At 34.3% G+C, this 24715-nt stretch overlaps 1 protein-coding gene across 2 annotated transcripts in view; it reads left to right on the top strand.

Moving 5' to 3' along the window:
* The window catches only part of PDGFC (platelet derived growth factor C), a 204280-nt gene that overhangs the window by 90065 nt on the left and 89500 nt on the right, over positions 1-24715 (top strand). Inside the window, exon 2 of one of the 2 annotated variants that reach the window (XM_047717818.1) lies at positions 15685-15745. The exons of the other annotated variant lie outside the window; for it this stretch is intronic. The gene's annotated coding sequence lies outside the window, so the exon portion shown is untranslated. The remainder of the gene's footprint in view (positions 1-15684; positions 15746-24715) is intronic. 2 annotated transcript variants of the gene reach the window in all.

A 24715-nucleotide genomic window follows, 5' to 3' on the forward strand; every position in this document is an offset into this window, starting at 1 on the left:
TACTTTGATTTCTCTTTTATGTAGGAAGTGTTGAAGAGGCAGTATCTAGTGGTTATTTTACTTCTTTTAATACAGAGACTCCTTTTGTTGGTTCTAATTAGTTTTACCATTGAAAATTTAAAGTATTACATGCTAGAAAGAGAAATGGCCAGAAATTCATGTGTGCGTTAGATTTTCCTTTAGGCTGGTAAAATCTGACTGCCTCCCAGGCTAGGTTCTATGTGATCCGTTAACAGCAGGACACTTCAGGAAAAAGGCACATTCTTTATTACCAGCCCCTGAGTTTCTGAGTGATGACTTAGAAACAAGAGAAAAGTCTTTCCCACAAGCCTAGCCTAGTGTCTGGATATGGGGTCTGTTTCTTGTCTCTTTTACCTTGGGATCAGCCATGAACTACTCTTTACAGATTATCTTTATAGATGAGAGAGAAGGAAGTCAGATGAGAAGATAGGAAGTGCCTCTCAGGAGTGAAAGCTACCCTTGTTATGTTTACCTTCCCATAGGTTCCCTCTTGATCTTATTTAGTTTTCCTTCTTGGAGGCATCTCCAGGTAAGATATGACCATAAAGAGGGGAAGGGACCTTTAGGGACCCTCAGAAGAACGCATGCCTTTAATTCTTCTGCTGAAAGTCAGGGTGGATTAATTCTAAATGGCCTATAAAGATGGAGATCCCTAACTTCCCCCTCAAGATTGATTGGGTACTGTTTGCTCAAGGCGACCCTTATCTTGTGGGTGTGCTTGGATGCAGGTCAGATACTCAGAGCACGGGGTGAAGGCCAGTTTAGAAGTAGCACAGAATTTTTACTTTGCAGATTACTGGAAGCTTTGAAGGGACTATGTTTATTTCAGGAAAGGAAAAACAGTGTTATTGTTGAAAGTCAAAACAGTGAAAATCTGCATGTTCTGTTTATAGCTAGAAAATGTCCATAAATCATGTTTTAGAATACTGGAATTTTGAGTAAAATGCCCTATTGTTTGTATAAAGGCTTAAACAGAAATCTGATCAGCAGCTTTTCATTCTTTTTTATTAATATACTGTGTTTGCTAGTGACACCCTATTTTTTGTCCTTTTGGAGTATTCCTTTTTGCTATCTTTGTCACTGTTAGGGTTTTTACTAAACACAGGGATTCAAGAAAGTAAGTAACTGAACAGAGGCAACAAGGAATTGGAATCTAAAACACGTTGCTTTCTCAATCTGCTCTGCCTTTGCTGGAAAGGATTAGATGATAGATTTTATACCTTGGTAGATCATTTTGTTATTTATAAATGTAAAAATAAGTCTTTCAAAATATCTTGTGGAGATAACAAAATTTAATAAATTAACTCTCATCAACCAGCAGGGACAGACCTTTCCTTATTGTGATATCCAAAGAGAGAAGATTTAAAGATTAAATTTTGTTGTGTTTTTCAAAGTAAACTTTCAGGACTCATCAAGACTTTTCAATGTAGAGCAATAAGGAAGTCTCCAAAAGGAAGAATGGGGAAAGCAGGAACTAACTTTTAAGGATATAGTATGCATAGAACACCCCTATAAGGAAGCTGGTATTATTTGTATTTACAGATGAATTATCTGGGGCACAGAGAAATAAATCAGTCATGATCACATAGTTAGCAAATGGTTGGGAGGGTTCAAAATCAGACACATTTCAATTATTTAGGACCTATAAGGTGTCAAGTTCCATGTTACTCTTTAGAAATGCAAAGATTAATTAGACATAGGAGTGCTTTGTAGGAATCCATTCTAGTGGTAAAGTCGCTGTTCTTTAATTCTAAAGTTCTAGCTCTGTTCGTTTTCTACAGAATAGTGCTGGAGATGGGACACATAGACTGTGTAAAGATTCTATCCCAGTTAGGGAGAATGGAAGCTGGAAAGTTTGCGGATGCTAGACCAGTGATTTTGTGGTATTTCTTTCTGCACTGGAAAGTCATAAATGGTTTTGAGCAAAGGAATTACATTATTTAAACTGATTTGCCACTTACAATTTTAAAAATCATTGTCATATGGCATTTTATGAGTAGTAAAATTCAGTCTGCCATATTGCAGTGGAATCTCACTTTCCTCCATTATATCATGACCCCTAAGCAAAAAAGGAGTGGATTCGACTAGACTTGACAGCCCCTTGCTCACACTGTTCCTATAGAATCTTAGTTTTGCCTCCTCTTCTTTCACAGAGAGTCATTTTACTGTCCTATCCATCCATTCATTTGCTAATTTCACAAGTATTTATTAAGTGCTTTCCACATGCAAGGTCCTGAGGTGAGTCTTGGAGTTTGGTGGTGAATAAGACAAGCTGAGTCATGTACGTAGGGAATTTAGCTTCTAATTGGGCAGACAAAAAGGAAACAACTAATTAGTCTAGTTGCATTTATTATATATGCTATGAATTTTTTATATATATATATATATATATATAAAATTTATGCTATGAATGACAAGTATAGGATGCTGGGAGAGCACATTACAGGGGATCCTGTCCTAACATATGAGAGAAAGTCACCGTGAGCAAATGACATTTGTACTGAGATATAAAGGGGTGCATAGAATTAATTAAGCCAAAAAACCAAACCAAACCAAAACAAAAAAACAGGATATGGATTATGGCATTGGGGTTGGTTGGGGCTACCCAAAGAGGATGATTTTAGAAAAGGAAATGGCATATTCCATTTTATTCCACTTTCACTTCTTCTGAATTCTTTAACACTTTAGTGTTCCTACCAGACATTTAGATTTTATTAAATAAAAATACAAAGTAGTGTATTACCCTTTGCCATATTACTTCCCAGATTATATTGGAATATGTATTTAAACAACCACAGTGCCTTGAACATTGCTTTATATACAGTATTTGTTCAGCTGATCTGATGTGTTAGTAGTTTTTGCAAAATGTGGGATGGAATCAAGAAGGAAGAAAGAGTTTTTATTAAAATAACCTATACATGCATTGTTCATGCCATTATAATTTCATAATTTACCTAGAATGATTTAGTTATGGTCACTTGAAGGTGCCCCTTCAAATTTGTTATCAATAATTTTTAGATTAAAAAGGAGTAGTGCGAAAATGAAATCATGTCTTATATACCTAGAAAGCTATATCATTATTAGGTGATACTGAAATTATTAACTTGAGATGTTTAGATAAATGGGTCACTTTTTTAGATTTCATACTATTTTTGATTGTTGAAAGACTATAGATATATTTGATTTGTTAATTGAACATCTGTTTCTTAGCTTGTATCTTATGAGAGGACAAGATACTGTGCTTAGGAATTGTGCTGCCATTTTTTGTTTCGAGGGTGTTTCAACAAATGAAAATAAGCTATTAACAATGAGAAATACTTCAAAGTTTCATAGCTTTAATAGATACTCTTTTTAAAAAAATATTTTATTTATTTATTTGATAGAGACAGATCACAGGTAGGCAGAGAGGCAGACAGAGAGAGAGGAAGGGAAGAAGGCTCCCTGCTGAGCAGAGAGCCCTATGCGGGGCTTGATCCCAGAACCCTAGGATCATGACCTGAGCCGAAGGCAAAGTCTTTAACCCACTGAGCCACCAGGAGCCCCTAATAAAGATACTCTTAACAGATAATATGAAAAATAACCTTATTTTTATATTTGAGGCATTCACTACTACAAAATTCTGGCTAGAAATTCTATATTATGAAGAAAGGACTGGTGTTATAATCTCATATTTAAAGAAGAGTTAAGCAAAGAAACAAGAAATCTTGGCAATGAAGATTCTTAGCAATGTGCACGGTGCACCTTTACAGTCACGTAAATTCTCTGTGATTCAGTTTTCTCATCTGTATGATGGGTAGTTAAATGGTCCCTCTTTCAAAACTTTGTTAGGGAGACTAGAAAGAATAAGTAATAAGTAATTATTAATTAATTAATAATTAGTAATAAGTAATAACTTTACTTCAGAATTTTTCCCCACATTTTTATAATTTAAAATTTTGTGAGGAAATGATTACGAATAGATTTTCTTTCATTAAGTTTGTGAAGGACACAGGGAAACTTTTTATTTACTTACTCAGGTCATTTTGTTTTGTGTTTTTTTCCAGCACGATAAAATATTTGTGTTTGATTCTGTTTCTTTCTTTTTTTTTTTTTTAAGATTTTATTTATTTATTTGACAGAGAGAGACCAAGTAAGAGAGGGAACACAAGCGGGGCGAGTGGGAGAGGGAGAAGCAGGCTTCCCGCTGAGCAGTGAGCCCCATGCCGGGCTCCATCCCAGGACCCTGGGATCCTAACCTGAGCCAAAGACAGATGCTTAACGACTGAGCCACCCAGGAATCCCTGATTCTGTTTTTGTTCCAGCTTCTATATTTTCTTCCTTAGAAGCATCTGTCATTTCTTAGGTTGAATTTCCATTCTTTGTAGTCTCTGCTAACTTTTCCCACATCTCAGGGTTAATGGTCCCTCAACATTTCATTTGTAATATAAAACAGTTTTCACATTCTTTCTTAAAGTTTTCTGTGCTAAGTAAATCACTTTTGAGATACATTTTCTCTCTGATTTGTCAGGATAATACTATCTTTGCTTGTATCACAGTATTTTTTTTTATAGTCTTCATATATTTATTTTTCCACTTACCTTGTTTGAATGAAGACGCATCTGGCAAGACCTAGTTTTCACTGGCAGATAGAGTGCGTGGACTTCCTTGCAAACGGCTCATCATCCTCTTGAAGGAGGGTCATACTCTCTCTTCAGTTCTGAAACTAGAGGGAAGGTTGATATGCTCAGACCTAGCACTTTCCAGTGAGGTGAGGTTTTCTTTAATCTTTATTGCCTCAGATTCCATTATTCTAATCCAAAGGAGGGCATGACAGATGTCTAGAAATCCCGCCATGTGCAGTTAATGGGGGTGTTCCCGAATGCACACTGCTCACAGCAGTCTACCTTCTCGCCTGCAATTCTAGTGCCTGCCATTTCTCCTTCCTACGTGCACTCATCAAGTATTTTTGCATTGCTTTCAGGTAATTGCAATATCTGACTGGCCATGCATATGAAAGGCTAGGAAGACACATAAAATGGCTCTGCCCATTTTAAAAATAAGTCCTCAAATAGAGGAATGTTTATTTAGTCCAGCATAAATTCAGTGTTCTTGACTAAGAGTCAGGTGAAGGAGAAGGTGCAGTTTTTTTTTTTTCCAATACCTTCAGTACCTTTTTTTCTTTTTCAGATGGATTGAGGTTTTTTTATTTCCTTAAGTCAAATCATAGGTAAGCTGCTGATTTACTTCTCATTCACATACTTTGACTTTATCCTTTGTGGCAATTCTCCCCAGATAGTGTAAGATCTGTTTTGTGAGGCTCCATTTTCAGTTGTATTTCAGTTTGTATCATTTTCCAGGGTTTGACTTACCATTTTAAAGTCACTGTTAGGTTTGAGTCTTCAAAGCTGGATATTTAATATTTAAAATATTCAAATAAATATTGATATATAGCTTATGGTCTGTAATATTTTGCTTTTAAAATCCTTTGAAGATGGGGCGCCTGGGTGGCTCAGTGGGTTAAGCCTCTGCCTTCAGCTCAGGTCATGATCTCAGGGTCCTGGGATCGAGCCCCGAGTGGGGCTCTCTGCTCAGCAGGGAGCCTGCTTCCCCCCCCTCTGCCTTCCTCTCTGCCTACTTGTGATCTCTCTCTCTCTGTGTCAAATAAATAAAATAAAAAATATTTAAAAAAATCCTTTGAAGATGGCCATTTGTTTATATATGAATTTACCTTCCTTTTTATTATGGTTAAGACAGTTTATTAACTATATAATACACAGGGATACTTTGTTGTCACATTTTGTGAATATCTCATAATCTAATGTCTCATATCACGACTAACCATTCAAAGGACTGTTATGCTGTTGGTTTTAACATGGAGGGTACTTCATGTCTAGTATTTGGCCATGCCACACCCTGGTCAGTCCCATAAATCTCTGGAGAGCCACTACTGCAAATGATGATATAAGCATATGTAATAATAAACACCAAATTTGTTATAGAATTGTAATTCATGGATGACCCTGGGTCTTCAGGGTTTTGACCAGGAGTGACTTGTTGCAGACAATTTAGTAAGTAACAGAAGAACTTTGGAACACTGGGACTTTGGTGTCTTCGAATTACTCCTTGACATAGAAGACTGTATTTTGCTCAAAGCTGATGTCTTTCATTTTTTTTTTTAATCAATGGACAAAAGCTATCCATTATATGCTTTCTGCAGTTGTATGTTAAGAGCCTAAGTCCAAAAATGTTTGAAGCCTGTGGTGTAAAATGATGAACACATCAGGTTTGGTTCCAACTTCGTGACCTGATAGCTTTAACCTCAGACTTGACCATACTTTCACAAACTTTTACACAATCATATTTACCTGTGCCACGATTCAGTAAGTATTTTTTCTTACATTGAGGAACTTTTTTCTTAAATAAAGTTTTAAAAGAAGCTCTAGGAAATGTCCATGGAAGCAAAATATAATATTTATATATGTAATATTTATTGAAATGGATTATCAATTATTAAGATAAAGAACATGCCCTTTTTATGTACTAACCAAAATCATATTAAGAACCACTAGTTATTGGGGCCCCTGGTTGGCTCAGTCATTTGAGCCTCTGACTCTTGATTTTGCCTTGGATCATGATCCTCAGGGTCCTTGAGATAGAGCCCTGCATCAGTCTCCACACTCATTGTGGAGCCTGCTTGGGATTCTCTCTCTCCCTCTCCTTTTGTCCCCCACCCCCCACACACTTGTATTCTCTTTCTCTCTTTCTCTGTCTTTCTCTCAAATAAATACAAAATCTTAAAAAAGGGGAAAAAAAGAACCACTATTTACTACACTTTTGTGTAGTGACCAAAGCAGTGACCAAAGCAAGAATTCTGAACTGGGCAGCCTGGAAGGAGCTGGCAGTCATCCTCGCTTTGGGAGTTGGGGCTGAGGCGAGGAGACAAGTGCTTTGGTCAAACTGTTCATCCTCATCCTGTCCCTAGGAAGTCACTATTGAAGGGTAAAAAGTTGTTGGAAAAAACTAGCCTTGGAAGGGCAGCATTCATAATAAATGTTTTCCGTATTTTGTACATTATGTCATGCATTTAACATTAAACATATACCTTCAGTGTAAGAGTTTTTTACGGAGGACTAATAGTACAGATGAACTTTGTAATTCATAGCAGTCCTAAAATGCATGTGTACTTAAATGCGTATTATGTGCAGAAGCATTTTTTTAATCAAAGATCAAATCATTTGAAATTTTATATTCAGTGGCATTAACATGGGATGTTGAAAGGAAACCATGATAAGATTTATTTTGTGGCCTTAACTGATTTTCAGTCTCATTAAGAGATAAAACTTAAACACATCCTTCAAGCCTTAAAGCTTAAACTGCAAAATGAGTGAGTCTGACAGATGTGCCTCAGGAGTTGAGATGGGATGAGATCATTGTGTGCTATAGGTCTAGGGGCTTTGTGCATGAAGTCAGACTCTGGCCAGCCCTTTGAAGCCTTGAGTCAACAGGGTATTCCAATTGGAGTGCATCAAAGCGATACCACCAAAAATGTTTGGTAATGTATGTGCTAGAAAAAACAAATCCTTAATCAGCTTTTTTGGATTTGAAGATCTAGTCTTGTTTGCATTTCTTCCATGCTGTAGACTCATTGCTCTGGTTACCCAGAAATTCACACCTGTGGCATAATGTTTTACATATGGATTTATTGATGTGTGTCTCTTTATGTGTCTGTGTATGTACAAATAAATTACAGTATATTATTATATTTAATATAAGCATGGTAAATGTGACTATTGTGTTAAAGTGATCCAGTTACAACCAGAGTGGACAAAACTATTACATTTAATCTGCAATGATAAATTAGAAGTTTAAGTCATCTTAGATTATGAGTGGTTTTCTTAAGTGGTTTATTTTTGTAATCTCAGGTTAGTTTACTTTGTTATTTATTCCTTAACTTATTAGCTTTTTTTCTTTTTAAAAGTGCCACTGAATTATTGAGAACTAAAAAGATGTGGACCTACTAGAAAAATTATTAGAGAAATAACCTTCAGAGTTACCTAATACACAGTAGTATAAAATTATAAGTGTGAAATCAATAGATCCTTTGGTGTCAACTTTATCTTTCTATGTACAACACATGATCAGGATTTCAGTGTCCATTTACAATCATCCTGAAGTATTACAGGCTAGCAGTTTCATAAATCATCCAGAGAATCCACTTAATTTGAAATAATATGCTTAAAGTGGTTTTTATTTAAGCTCCTGTCTAAAATACATAGGCAGTATATTCTAAGCAGTATATTTCCTTAAAATGATTTTCCTGGAGGCTATCTTAATTCATTTTCATTTGAATTTAGTATTGTAAACACAGATTGTATTAGTCCATAAGCAAAAACATTAATATGTCCATACTGAGCAAAGATGATTGAAAGCTTTAAAAATAGCTGAAGGTCTATTTAAAATAGCTGAAGGCTGAGTTCTCTTATCCATGGCCCATTTAAAAAGTAAATATCTTCATTCATTTTATTTTTTTTCTTTTTTATTACAACTGCATCATTTCTTTGCTTGGTCAAATTTGTAAATCAAAAAGTCAGAATGACACATTAACTTTTTGGTTATACTCACCGGGTCCCTGTTATTGCTTGTTTCTTGTGTTGATTTCCTGTCTTTGCCAAGAAAATAGTTTAAAATCGAATCCTTTTTAAACATGTTCACTTATAAATTACCTGGATTTGTTCCAGTTCCTTCCATTTGTCTCCTTTTTCTTAGTGTTAATATTTGCAGGGAATATTTGACGCCTCTTCCCACCATAAGCTGATTAAAAACCCCTAAGCCAGCATCTACTTAAGAGAAGTTGCAGCTGCCTACAAACTGAGCAGTTAATAGGAAGGATGGTGACCTTTTTCTTCCCACATTGGTGTTCTTTGCACCATACATTATACACTAAAAAAACAAAAACAAAAACAAAACAAAACAAAAACCGCCTGCTTTCGAACAATCATTCTGTTTACCTATAGGATTTTCCCTCCACATTTACTTTTAGCGCTTTCAATCACTCAGCAGTCAGTGTTCTCTGGTATCTTTTCGCCATTATTTTTTCCTTTGTACAGTTTCTCTAATGAAATCTTCCAGCAGTTTTACAAAGCACAGCTTTTATGTCATATAATGATAGCAAGGTATAATATACAGATAAATCGCAGTATAATTGGGTTAAACTTCGGAATACTGTGTAAACGTGTACTGATGAGGAGTTACTTAGTTACCTTTAGGAAATGGCTCTGTATTGAAAGGATTTCTTAATCTGCGTGGCATTTATGTATCAACTGCATGGGGACTGAGCATTCTTTTGAAGCACACATTTCATACATCATTTAGAAAATAAGTTTGGATTAATAAGCCTTGTGGAAACAACTTTGCAATATCAGTTTATTTATAGATGAAGAGGATAAAAGACATTTAAATGTGACAAGGATAACAACTTTAGGAAGATTATAGAAAAGAGTTAATTTCACAGATACGGCATACTCAAAAGGAAACTTTCTTAGAAGTTGAGGACAGTAATATGGGCTCATCTTTTCATTCAGGATTTAAGACAAAAACATTTTCTTTTTTTTCTTTTTTTTTTTTTAAAGATTTTATTTATTTATTTGACAGAGAGAGATCACAAGCAGGCAGAGAGGCAGGCAGAGAGACAGGAGGAAGCAGGCTCTCTGCTGAGCAGAGAGCCCGATGCGGGGCTCGAACCCAGGACTCCGAGATCATGACCCGAGCTGAAGGCAGCGGCTTAACCCACTGAGCCACCCAGGTGCCCCAAAAACATTTTCTTAAGTTCACTTCAGCCTTGTGGTTTTATAACACTATGAAATATTGTCTGTCTTGAAACACTTCAAACTTTAGTTCTAATGAGATTCCCTTGGGTAAGACAAATGGATAGGAGGAAGGGGAGGAAAAAGAAAATCTTATTATGGTAAAAGAAGAGGAAAAATACTTATTAATGTCTCATTAATGTGTAGAAAGAGGTGAAGGAAAAAAGAAATAGGAAGAGGCATGAAATGGGGAAGTAAGTCAATCAGTTTTTTCAGTAGACTTTCCTAATTTATTATAGGCTCCTGGCTAGGATTCTAGTCTTTTGCTGACCTCCTAACAGATGACAGGATTATAAAATCATACAACAGTTAAGACAAAGAGTCTGACTCTTGTACACTGAAGACATAGCATTAGATCAATAATGAATGTATTAATTCGATAAATGTAAATCGCACACATCCTTTTGGCAACATACTATGGAAGTTGTTGGGAAGGAAACAAACTATACATATAAGACTTTTGGGTCCAAGAAACTTATCTTCTGGAAGGGAGAGAAGGACAATAAAGCAAACACATGTTAGGTAAGATAATTTCAGAGAGTTTTAAGTATCAAGGGGAAACATAAAGTGATGTGATGAAGAGCCTATGGGAATATAATGAAAAAAAAAATCCTATTTGCAACTAGAAAATCTCTACCTTTTAATTCATCTAAAAAAAAAAAAAGAAAGAAAGATGTGGAAGATCTTTGTGCAGATAATTAAAATTCTACTGTCACAGAAGCTAAGGAGCTCCTAAAAGCTGTGGCTTAAACACACATACTAAAATATTTTATTCTTGACTAAGGAGTAAACTTTAAGTAAATAATTTTATTTAATTATAACTTCACCCTTCTCTAGGACTTTTATGATATTGGGCTTATTATACTGTATTCTACTGTTGTACTACATTTTTTTTCTAGAGAGAGGGTACGTGAAAAAATAAGGAGATCACAGTTAATGACTGTCTTTTCTTTCTCTCCCACTCACACCCTTCAAAAGCAAATAGAGCCGTGATGATGATTCCTGTGTATTACATGATCCTCAATCCAATGACTATTTAAAAGGTATCCCTTGTGTTACTGCTTTTCAACCTGGCTTTTTTGTTGTTTAAAAAAAAAAAAAGGTAGAGGGAAATTTCTAATGCTTTCTTAAATATCTTCTGAAAATGAATCACTACTAGCCCAGTCACGAAAAAACTTGGACCAAATGATAAATGTTATGTTGCCTGACCCACCTACATGGCTCAGAAAAACCACCACCTATTGAAAAACGTATAAACTCCTGCTATTACTCATCAGGGGTACTGCTGATGATAGCATTGAAAGAAAACAGCTTTGGGTGCCTGGATGGCTCAGTCGGTTAAGTGTCTGCTTTTGGCAGGTCATGATCCCAGGGTCCTAGGATCGAGTCCCACATTGGGCTCCTTGGTCAGCAGGGAGCCTGTTTCTCCCTCTGCCTGCCCCTGAGTGTGTGCTCGCTCTCTCTCTCTCTCTCTTCTCTGTCAAGTAAGTAAATAATATCCTTAAAAAAAAAAAAAAAGAAGAAGAAGAAAACAGTTTTGTCATTAGAACATCTTCTCCAGTGGGGCCCACATTTGTTATTTTGTTGTTGGTGTCTTTTGTTAATGTTCATGGTATCTTGGTCCAGTTAGAGGTTTTCTCTCTGGTAGAGTGGTAATGATCAAGACTCTCACACAGCATTGCTATGAGATAGTTCACGAGAGTGCCTAACAGTTTCTAACCCACTATTAGTGCTCAAAAATTAGCAACTATTGGGACGCCTGGGTGGCTCAGTTGGTTAAGCGGCTGCCTTCGGCTCAGGTCATGATCCCAGCATCCTGGGATCAAGTCCCACATCGGGCTCCTTGCTCAGCAGGGAGCCTGCTTCCCCCTCTGCCTCTGCCTGCCATTCTATCTGCCTGTGCTCACTCTTGCTCTGTCTCTCTGACAAATAAATAAAATCTTTAAAAAAAAAATTAGCAACTGTTCTTATCATTTGTACTTAAAAACTGTTATAGTAAATTCTTCTTGTTGAAATGTAGAAGTACAAGGAAATTATCTGCTGTATTCTTTTATGTATATGTTTCTTGATTACAGATCTCTAAAATTTCCTTAGGACAGATAATACATTTTTTTAGTGAATGTAAAGAAATCTTCCTTTGTCTTTAAATTACATATTTTAGATACATTTTTCCAGAAAATATTTTAAATATTTCTATACAGTTGCATTGGAAATCTGTGAAATACTGTCATTATTTTTATGTAAAAAACATACAGTACCTACACTGTATACCTATATCTACATTTTTTTCCAGCTTACTCCAAAACTCAAGTTAGTCCCTTAGAATGCATTTCTTTTTCAGTGCTTGATTGCTAAATCAGTTATTCTTTTACACTGATACTATTTTACCAAAATGGCATTGTTAGCCTGCCTGATTCTGGAATGAAGAACTCATTGTTTGTTTTGCTTTATAATGGACAAGTTATTTTTGGAGAAAGTGTTCTTAGCCTTGATTTCATAGATAAAAGGGTTCAGACATAGTTTTTAGGGGCTGGACAAATACTCTGAAATTGTATGCTATCGTGTGAAAACTATGAGAGTAAGTCTTTAGATATATAATTTTCTGGTTTGAGCACCCATATCTTTCATCAGATTCTCAAAACTTTCTCAAGTCATTGGTTTAAAAGGATAGAAAAAAATAGTTCTTGTTTTTAAATACTTGGTACAGAAGTTTAACATACTTGAGGAATTCTGAAGCCTAGTTTTATAATTGGAGCAATTATAAAGGAACAGAGGATTATAGACATTATTTAGCAAATCATGTCAAGGTCTGTTTTTGTCTCAAAAACTTCCTACATTATTATATTCTTCTGTTCAGATCATCCTACTGGCATGCTTTTTATCATAATGGGGCTACTGTTTTCTTCCACCATACCATAATACTTACATTCAATTCTAAATATTATTACCCTTGATACCTGTCATCTGGCCCAGAAAAATTAAAGCATAAGACTAACTAAAACAAATTTTGATCCTGGAATTGTGGTAAGGAAGGGAGTCATGAAAAGAAAAAATATCACATTTTTTGTTGCTTAGCATATATGTGTATTTCCAAGTCTGGCCAGGAGAATGGGGATGTTATTTTTTAAACAGATACATAACTTTTGATTTCAGAAAGGAGTAATCATTTTTTTCCTTGAATATGATGCTCTTTAGGAGAAATCTCATGGTTGTTGGAAGTTTTATTTTAGAGATCATGGCAAAACAATTCCAAATACAAATTTAACATAACTTTATTGCACAGAAACCTGTCTGATGACCTGGCAACAGCTGCTGGTGTCTGTTCAGAAATGTGAAGGAGTTTAGTCAATTCTTCTTAAGCCAACGATCTTCGGAAAATAATGATAGGCTGGTAATCAAGCCCTATTGCATCCTTTTTATCCATGAAATTTTCTTTCTAAATACCTTTGTAGGTGAACCATGGGCTTTATTCTAAGGCAGTTCACCCAGTCAACAAATATTAATTGTCTCTTATGTGTAAGTCACCATATTATACTTTGAAGGATACAATAGTCCAGTAAAAAACAATGGAAACCAAACAAAACAGAAATGTCGGCAAAATCCATGATCTTTTAGAGTGCAATTAAATTACACACAGAAACTTTAAAAACTAATCAAGGTAGTGAATATATACGTAAGACTTGCATTCATTGTGAAGGATAAACCATTTTTATTTTTTAGTACATTTTCATTTTCCATAATTTTAAACACTAATTATTAAACATATTTTATTTTTTTAAGATTTTAAATTTATTGTCAGAGAGAGAGCACAAGCAGAGGGAGTGGCAGGCAGAAGGAGAAGCAGACTCCCCACTAAGTGGGGAGCCCAATGTAGGACTGGATCCCAGAACTCTGGGATCATGACCTGAGCCAAAGGCAGGTGCTTAACCAACTAAGCCACTGAGGTGTCCCTAAACATATTTTAAATGATCTCTTATCTTTTGTGAGTTAATGTGGAATTTATCATTTTAAAGGAGCACCAAATTCTGGAAGAAAGTTTATAATTGGGAGTAGAATTAATGTCACCCTATTGTTCTGACCCAAGGAATGGAACCAGAATCCAGCAAATCAGTAATAATTGGTCAAAATGTCTCCTGCTTCATTGGTAATATTAGCAATGCATCTCAAGCCATTAAAAAAGCAGTTCAACAGAAAAGGTTTTAGGATTGCTGTTTTCGTTTTAACCTACCCTGAAATAAAGTACTATAAGTGTAATAATATTACCAAATTTATGAAAACAAAGAAGAAGTTCTGTTCAGTGGGTTAAGTTGAATGAGGATGCTAATAGGAAAACATATACTTAAGAATTAATCACATAAATGTCCAGGTTAAAAGATTTTCTGGAGTTTTGTGGTAGAATGGAAAGAGATTAAGATTTAGGCTCAAAAGCTCTGGATTGAAAGTTAATGTTGTCATTTTTCATTAGGTAGGCATATGTTCATGTTTTCTGGGGAACATCACAGTTTCTGTCTGTTGTCCCAACACAATGAATACCATCATCTTTTATTCTTAAAAATATTTTGGTTTGGTCAAGAAATTATATGGTCAACTTACTGTGCCAACCAACACTATTTTCACAGTAATAAAGTTTGCATAATATATTTGGTTTTTAAAGTCATGTGACAGCCAAAAAAAAATATGGTGTTACTTTTGTTGGAGTAGTTGTGTGATACCCTATTTTCCCCAAGTGCGTCCTGTTGAAGTAAAATCACGAATCTTGACTACCAAGAGTATTGAAACCTAGACTTTACTTGTGATAAGAATTAGGTAAATATTCTATTTAATTAAAATTTCATTGGGTTTACTAAAGTAGGTGAGAAAAATGAAACCAATTATTTTGTGATATCACTAATATTAAATTCAGTTTTGAATGTTCTTCCATTCTGTTTCTTTATCATCCTCAGGATGTGCCTATGTGTCCTCTAGTATCTTTGGAAAATGTTATTAGTTTTACTGTTTTTATAAGACATTATTAGTAATCACAAATTTTAGTGTTTATCCCTTTGAATTCGATATTAAGTGCACAATTTCTTAAAGAAAAAAATATTTTGTGAAACCCTTCTCCCGAACCCCATTTTATTTCTCCGTAAAATGGCTGTAACTTTGCCTTTGAATTTCTGCCTGAGAAGCTGTTAGAGGTCTTGTACTAATTTGAAACAAAATAACACACAAATAGTTTTTATCAATACCAAGTGAGTTTTCAACAACTTCAAGGTCTCCTTTATCAGTAGGAGGAAGAAAATCATTCTCCCTAAATCTGAGAAGCCATTAACTGAACATCGGGAGGACTACAGGAACTTGGCAAGCCAACAGTCAGCTCACCATATGGAACTAAAAAATACAGTTTCTGGGACAAGATTTTTGGGGCCAATCATGACTTCTTCACAGGGTTGTTAAAAACATTAAGTAGATAATGTGCATGAAAGCATCTGGCTAGGAACTTGCAAGCTACTGTTGAGTTGTAGTCAATAGATAATTGTTGAGTAAATGAGCAAGCTCTGGGAAGAATGAAGAGTCAAGGGAATTTATCCTACAAAATAATGCTCTTTCTTTTATTTTTTTCTATGCCAGCCAAGACCCTGTCCCTTAAAGATTGGTACAAATGACCATGAATAAAAGTTCATTTGACTGACTCACATAATAATTTTTACAAGTTTTTTGTGTCTTTTCAATCATTCAAATTTTTTTACTTCCAAAATCTGAAATTGAAGATTCTGAACCACCTAGATTAGGATGCGAGGTCACCAAAAGACTCAATTTTACTATCTCCATCTACTGGCAGGGAGGAACTATACCCAAGCATCTGGACTGGCATAGAAAAGAGGAGAAAGAACATTTAAAAGGTAAGCAAAACATATATTTTTATTTACTCTGATTTTTTAAGCTTTTCTTATTGTGCACTCTGACATAATTAAGGTTGATGTAGTGAACCATATTAAAGAGGAGGATTTGTTTAGGTGGTGTAATATTCTTATCTGATTTTATAACATGAACTAGTACAGATTTTAATTCCTTTCTTTCATACTGGGAGTTTTTCTGTCTTTGTACTTGCAAATTTTACCTGGTCGTCCCAATGCTCCTGTGTTGTTACTGTATTCCTAATGATCTTCAGACTGTAGTGTGCTTACTGAAATGTCTCTATTCTTCTCCTTTCTGTATTCTCTGAAATGTTAAAGGATAATGTCCCTGGCATTTTATTTTCACTGTTGTGATATAGAGTAGAAGTGTATCTCTCAAAGTGTAATGGATGATTCTGGTGTTTCTTAGACATTTCCCCCCATCCTTTATTAAGTACCTTCTGGCAGAAAGTACTTAATGAAAAGTACTTAATGAAAAATTTCTTATTAATGAATAAAAGTTTTAATATATATTTATATCAGGTTTCTCTTATGTTTTGTTGCTATATGGCTTCTTCATCAGAAATCTTTTGTTTTGGTTGACTTGCTTTTTTTTTGTTGACTTTCAACAAGAATATAACATTGCAACTGAATTTTCAAGTATGATAACTGTTCTAAAATAGTTGCTAGTTTGTATATTGTGCAGAAATAGATGTGTGTAAATTTAAATCATGTATTTAAAGGATTAGTTTAGTTGTTTTTAAGATTTGTGTCATGCATATCTTTCTTAAAAAGCCTCTCTCAACTTGAGAATAAGATTGAGTGCCATTTGTCAAGATAATGAGTTCTGTTAAACCTGTTGTGGTTAAATTATTTTTTTTCTGTTCCTTTTCTCCTGCTCTCCTCAATCCCTGGGCATTTATTTCCATATCTTTGTTCCATTTTGGGGGACAGTGTTCCATTTCTCTCAGAAGAGGAATGGTTGGATTTATAGGGAATATGGGGGAGGGGGAGAATTTTCAACATCAAAATTGGGTTTCGTGAACAAGAATTTTCAAGGAAATGCTGTGTTCAAACAGGTCTGTTTACTTGTTGGGAGGTCATGAATGCAGCCAGTCCATTTGCTGGCTGTGGGATTACACTCATATAAATAGTGCAAGTACCATAAAGAAGAACTCTCAAATCTTCTGTGGCATTTGACAGTGTCCAATCTGACAGAAATATCCTCAAAGTCTTCATTGAGATCAGAAGATAGGCAAATGGGTATTTTTGAATATGGTTGAAGAAACTAGAGATAATGATGTGTTGAAAAATAACCATTCCTCACAAATGAAACTTCTGCTAGACTCCTTAAAGTCCAGTTCAGTTTCTATTTTGAATAAAAGTGTGTATCTTGAATCTGTTCTAATCTAGGTTCAGCTTCTCTTCTTAGAACTTTTCCCTCAGATCTTGGTTTAATTTTGAAACTACTGTCATAAAGCTAGCTGTTGCTAAAGAGTACTGTTAATGGACATATTCAAGCCAATTAAAAATATCTTTGCTTTGAGAAGTAAAATTTAGGCCACCTATTTCCCCACCAAAATGATGTGTTTTAATATTAACTATGGCTTTCATTTCTTTTAAAATCTCATGTTTATATCTTATTTATATTTTAACATGACTTCAAGATTGACAAGAGTTGTTGAGGTAGTATGGTGTGAGGCAGTGGTGTTTTCCAGCAGGGCAGTAAGATTAGAACATTCATGAACACAGTTTGGTTAATTAGCCTTTGAAGGGGCAGTCATGTCCCAGTATAAATGCTCCATTTATTCTTGATGTTATTATGTGGGATTACTGCCAAAACCAAAGATCTTGCTATAAAAATAATTTATAAATCTCAAATATTGTTTATGGAAATGCAAACAATGTCACTTATCAGCAGCATTTAATAACATTTAAAACATAAGATAGGAGGACATGATTTGTAAAGAAGTGATTGAATTCATTATTTTTCTGTCTTTTGTATTATTCATAAGAGAATCAGAGGCTTATTGCTATACATTATATGCATTCACCTGTGAACATGAAACACTAATGTAAGTGGGAAATGGTAGCCTCATTTTTCAGCATAAATGATCGCTGGATATATGAAGACTGAAATAAATTTATTCCTACTTTCTTAATAGTTTCTTAGGAATCATTTGTCTTGTTTAATTGAAAGCTTAACCTAAAAGAGAATTCTAAAGATATTTTAAATATTCAATAAAGGCATAAACTAATGGCCTTACTTGCATGTTTTCTGTGAAAGAGTAACTTTGTATCGATTACCTTTTCATTATTTTTTTCACTGATGAATTTTAAACACCTTTCCATCAGAATGTCAGTAGTATCTAACCATTGTTTGTTCACAAGGAAATAGGTAGCTACTTCCATGTTTGAAATTGCTGGTAAACTCCAGTCTGAATGTTGCAAGTTATATGCCCAGTGCAGACAGAAAACAGACAGATATTGAGTCTTCAAAACAGATGAGGTTTTTTAGTGAACATATTTTCTCTTAAGTAAGCTTGTTTATTTGTCATGAATTACGAATTTGTGCTTAAATCACACTAGCCAATTTTTGTCATGATAATATCATTTCATATAAATGTATTCAGCTTAAAATATTTCAGAATTTCTCATATTTTATATAAACTTTCTACATTGAATAATAGTTTTATTTCAATGAGAGAGTTGATTAAGTATTGAAAAATGAAATAAATACTGAATCTTTAAAGGGAATGCTTATTTTGTAATGTGAATTACTCCTAACTTATTTCTATTCTACATTCTGATTGGCCTTTTTGGGATATCTAAAATAGTGCACAGTTTAACACAGGATAAAAAAATAATGCCATTGCCTAAACATGGCTCACTACAGTGGGGTGTGTATACAGTTGTATTCATTATTAATTGGTATGCAATAAAAGCTTTACTGAGACTCTGTGTTTATATATACTTGGCTGTTTGTCCTGTGACATAATAGGTAAGAAGATAATTGCCAGTTTATCTTTCATAATTGAGCCTTCATTTGAAAATGTTGTATCCCATTGTGTAAAATCAAAAGAAGTTATTTTTACCCTCACCTTAAGGCTAAAATACCATGCTGTCAAATCTTTACCATTCTATATCTCTTACCTCAATACCAGAAGAATTTTATAGACCTTATTGGCTGTGTTCTTTATGATGTTAAATCAGGTATTTTATTTTATTTTATTTATTTATTTTTTTAAATCAGGTATTTTAGAGCATGAAAAGGGAACACTGATAATAATCACACCAGGATCACAGGACTAAATGAAGGCCATCGCAGGCAATCTCAGACATGTTCACTATATAATGACTTTGGTTGCAAATTATACATGTATATATATGTATATATATACATATACACACATATGTATATGTACACATATGTGTGTGTGTATATATATATGTGTGTATATATATATATGTGTGTGTGTGTGTGTGTGTGTGTATATATATATATATATATATATATATATATCTCTTACTGGCTTAAGTAATAAAAGTGATTTATTTAGTCATGGACCTGAGAAGCCCAGACATGGAATGAACTTATTGTGTAGTTGGATCTGGGATCTAGCTCCATTTTTCTGCACTGTCATTTATCTGCTTACTTCTGTGCATTGACTTTTTCATCCGACTGGATTTTGTTACAAGCTTAATGGCTACAGTAGTTCTGGATCTCACTTCTTCACCCGAAATGATCTTATTCTTAACTGTTGAAGAAAAGGAATTGGATTCACTCTGATTGGCCCATTAAAATCATACATGTGTGAGGGAAATGGGCTTATATTGGTTTTCTGTGCATGCTTCTGGGTAGGGTCAATCCAGTCCTTCTTTTCCAGTGGCTGCTTCATAGTAATGATGGGATGTTAGGGATATACTCACCATATTAACTTTTTCTCATTGCATGTGGAAGATATGCTATGAACTTCCTGAATAAAGACCCCCATTTCTTACTATCACCTGTAGTTATTATCATGGCTAAAGGGTAAATTCTTGTGCTTCTGAGTAAATGCAAAATAATTTAAACCTTTTTTTGAAGATAATGTCAGGTCAAGGAAATGGCAAAATTTCTACAAACCTCCTAATGAGCCTGTAGAATGGAACCAGAAATTTGAAATCCCTGCCTAAACATCGCTGTTTGTTGCTCAGTTAATTTGATCTTTGCAAAATTAGAATCTTTGTATACATGACCAATTTTGCATTATCTTATATAGCAATCTCCTATTCACTGACATCAGGAAAACTTGATATCTGATAATAAATTTTCTCTCATTGTATTTTAATTAGACAGCATATTTTGGACAAAGTTTCTGCTTCACATACATACTGATTTAGTTATTAAGGTGATTAATTTATATAGTTATCATTTCATGTAAACTTTAAAACAGCTTGTGATTATCTTTAGTTTATAAAAAGCGAAGTCTGATATCAAGTGTCTTGCCTAAAATAACAGCTTTTATCATCAGTTTATTCATATTTCAGAGTTAAGATAAAATAATGACTATAATTATGGAATTCGTGGAGTGTGGTAAAATTATAGGACATGGTTTACTTTCTTAAAATAAGCAAGCAAAATAAGGAAATGGCAAATCTCAATAATGAGTACTTTGTGACCTATCACCTTCAGCTAAAATATATGTGTAGGTTATAATAGGTGGACTTTGAGTAAGATATCAGAAATGAATTAAGGGGCCTTAATTAGAAGGTGTATAAATTGTAAAATCTTATCTTTATCATGTGCAGTCACTAGGATCTTAGGAATGGAGAATGAAGCATTGACATAATATGTAAATTTGTCTTCCGACATGTTCTTCCCATGGGATATTGTTTTTTTTTTAATATGCACTATCAATTTGTATGAATTAGTGCCATGGGCAAGGCACAGAGCTAGACCAGTGGTTAGCTTCTGGACTTAAGTAAAATGCCTTTACAGTTTAGGAATGAATAATGTGGTAAAGGTAAGGAAGGTAAACCCATACATTATCATTAAAACATGCTGGCCCAAGGGAACGTACAATGGGAATCAAAGATGGAATTCTTTTATTTATTTATTTAAATTCAATTTAATTAACATATAGTGTGATATTAGTTTCAGAGGTAGAATTTAGTGGTGTGTCAGTTGCATATAATGCCCAGTGCTTATCCCATCAAGTGCCCTCCTTGATACCGATCACCCAGTTACCATCCCCACCCCCCACCTCTCCAGCAACCCTCAGTTTGTTTCCTAGAGTTAAGTCTCTTGTGGTTTGTCTCCCTCTCTGTTTTTGTCAGATACGGAATTCTAAAAGAAGAGACATCTGAAGTAGGTTTTGGCAGCTGAACATTAGTTACTGTATACCTAGTTTAGGAATGAATGATATTAACGTATAGTCTTGGAAGTTGTCACATTAAGAGGAAAAGGCTTTGTTTTGTTTGTGATACCCCAAGCACCTGGAACGGAGCAGGAAACATAATAGGTTTCCAATATATAAGTTTTGACTATTCATTACCTTGAGGAATAAAGTGATCATCTTCTGGGATAAATTCAAGAAATTCAGTTGAGCATATCTTAAATAATTATATTTGCTTTATGTTCACCTAATATTAACAATCCTTTATTTTCTTTTCCTTAGTGAAAATGTTTTATAATACATAAACAAGTTTGAGGTAGACAATGCTATTGTCTTTAATTTGCTATTGTCTTAAATGTATGGGAAAGAGAAGATTGAGCCTATCTAGGATATTATTGTATTGTAGTACAATGTAGTATAGTATTGTACTTTGGGATGAATAGTCAGAATTTTAAATATTAAACATGAACATGGGGTACTTCTTATATAGATTGGAATTTATGGAGAGAGATTGGTTTGTGCTATACAGCTCAAGTCCATCTTCTTTCTACAGCATCAAGTAGGATTAGGGTGAGATTATTCTGCGTTTTCTAGGCAAAAAGGTGCCAGTTCATGGAGTCAATAAAACCGTGGGCATGTGTGCGTGGGGGGGAGTATCATATGATTTTGATCATCGTTAAAATTGAAAGTTGTTAATTGAGAGTTAATAAGAGCAAAAGCAAAGATAACTGTATTAACAGACTAACAAAAATAATATAAACAAGGATTATTATAGGCAGAAAGAAGAAAGAATGAGACCAATGAATGTAAGTATTTATCAAGTAAGAATTTGGAAAATAATTTTTTCAAAAACATAATTTCAAAATAATGCATATTTGGAAGTAAACACATCAGAAATTGCACAGGATATCTGCGAAATCTACCAGTTTACAGGTGACATGTTGCCGCTGTCTTGCCCGTGTGAAACAGGAACCAGAGTTCTTTAAAACTCTAAAACTAACCAATTTTGGAGACATTTCTTTTTTTTTTTAAACCTGAAACCTTTCTTTTTTTTTTTTTTTTTTTCTTAAAGATTTTATTTATTTATTTGACAGAGAGAGATCACAAGCAGGCAGAGAGGCAGGCAGAGAGATAGGAGGAAGCAGGCTCCCCGCTGAGCAGAGAGCCCGATGCGGGACTCGATCCCAGGACTCCGAGATCATGACCTGAGCCGAAGGCAGCGGCTTAACCCACTGAGCCACCCAGGCGCCCGAGACATTTCTTTTTTATCTAATTCTTATTCCAGGGGTGCCTGGGTGGGTGAGTCAGTTAAGCATCTAAATCTTGATCTCAGCTCAGGTCTTGATCTCAGGGTCACTGTTCAAGCTTCACATTGGTCTCTATGCTGGGTATAGAGCCCAATTTAAAAAGAAGAAGAAGACCTAGAAAATAGAATGATTTTCATTTAAAATGTTGTATATAATTCTTAATCCTACAGCTCTTTTCTGCAACAGTCAACCTAAAACATTAGTATGGAGAAAGGATAATGGATTTATCTTTTTTTATGAGTGACATATTATCTAGAAACCTCTTTTATAGTGTTCTCTTTATTAATAATACATTTTTAAGCATTATAATTTTTATTTTTTTTATTTTTATTTTTAAGTAGTCTCTACACCCAATGGGTACCTTGAACCTATAACCCCAAGATCAAGAGTTGTATGCTCTGCCGACTGAGTAAGCCAGGGGCCCCTCAAGTATTATAATTTTTATTGCTTGTTATTTCTCTTATTCCTACCCTCTTTCAGTCATAGTAAATGTATCTTTAAAGGGATTGATACTATGATATACGTAGCAAATATTGTGAAATTGCTTTGACTTAATGCTAAACTAATCAAATAACATAGATATGATTCAATATAATTGCATTGTATGTATATATGTGTAGTCAATAATCTTATGGTATTTACATCATTGTTTTTACTAAAGTATAATTGATCTATAACATCATATTAGTTCCAGGTATACAACATTATGATTTGATACCTATATACATTGCAAAATGTATCACCACAATAAGTCTAGTTAACATCTATTATCATACATAGTTGAAATTTTTGCATATGTGCAACAGAAACTTAGATCTACTACTATTTTAGCAAATTTCAAATATGCAATACAGTATTATTAATTGTAGTCATCATGTTGTATATTACATTACATCCTCGTGGTTTATTTTGTAACTGGAAATTTGTGCCTTTGACCCCCTTCACCAATTTCACCCACCCTCTACTCCCCCACTCTGGCAATCACCAATCTGTTCTCTGAATCTATGAGCTGATTTTTTTTTAAGGATTCCACATGTGAGGTCATACAGTATATGTCTTTCTCTGTATGACTTATTTTAGTATAATGCCCTCAAGGTCCATCCATGTTGTTGCAAATGGCATTTTTTCTTTTTTATGGCTGAGTAATATTCCATTATACATATAAAGTACATTTCCTTTGTCCCTTCACCCATTGGTGGACACTTAGGTTGTTTCCATGTCTTGGCTGTTGTAAATAATGCTCCTGTGGACAGGAAGGGTACAGCTATCTTTCCAAGTTAATGTTTTTGTTAGTATCTACATTATTAATCTCCCTTTCCTTTTTTTTTTTTCTATTTCTGGTTCATTTTAGTTTTCAGTACTTCTTTCTTAATAGGGTCTGGGCAAGATAAAGACATATAATTTTTTTAAGTCCGTGTTTATATATATTTTCATTTCTCATGCTAAATTCACCATCTAAGATGAACCAAGATTTATTCTTCTCTAGAGTACATAGCTAGGAGCATGTTGTAATATTTTTGTGATTTTACTACAAACATTTGTTTTATTTCCTTTCTATTTTTCTTTGAGTATACTTGTCCACCAGACATAAGAAAAGTAAATATTCAATAAAATAGTTACAAAATATATACTTGTCTCTTCCTCAAAATACCAGTAAAGTTGTATTTTTAAAACTATTGTTTTTAAAACAACAAAACTATAAATGTAGACTCTTAATTTGGTAGAAAATGTTTGTTGCTTCTTTTTTTTCTGATTATATGCCTAGTAGTTTGAGATTTACATAAAACTTTAACAATGGTGTGTAAATCATATGTGTTTGGTGACAAACCTCACTGCATTTAAAGACAAAATTTGGGGGCAGTAATTTAACTTAAAAGGAAATTTACAATTCCTTTACCACAAAGAAGGCTTAGATGATCAGTCTTTAAATTATGTTTAATTACAGGGGCGCCTGGGTGGCTCAGTGGGTTAAGCTGCTGCCTTCGGCTAAGGTCATGATCTCAGGGTCCTGGGATCGAGTCCCACATCAGGCTCTCTGCTCGGCGAGAAGCCTGCTTCCCTCTCTCTCTCTCTCTGCCTGCCTCTCCGTCTACTTGTGATCTCTCTCTGTCAAATAAATAAATAAAATCTTTTAAAAAAATAATATAAATTATGTTTAATTACAGTTGAATGGAATTGTGGATTATAAAGGGAAAAAAAAGATGTAAACAAAATTTAAGTATATACATTTTAGCAATGAGCTTTTTTGGCTGGTTGTAAAAATAGAATTCAAATCTTTTAGCAGCTATGTA

Source organism: Lutra lutra, chromosome 2 (assembly GCF_902655055.1).
Source record: "Lutra lutra chromosome 2, mLutLut1.2, whole genome shotgun sequence".
NCBI lineage: Eukaryota > Metazoa > Chordata > Mammalia > Carnivora > Mustelidae > Lutra > Lutra lutra.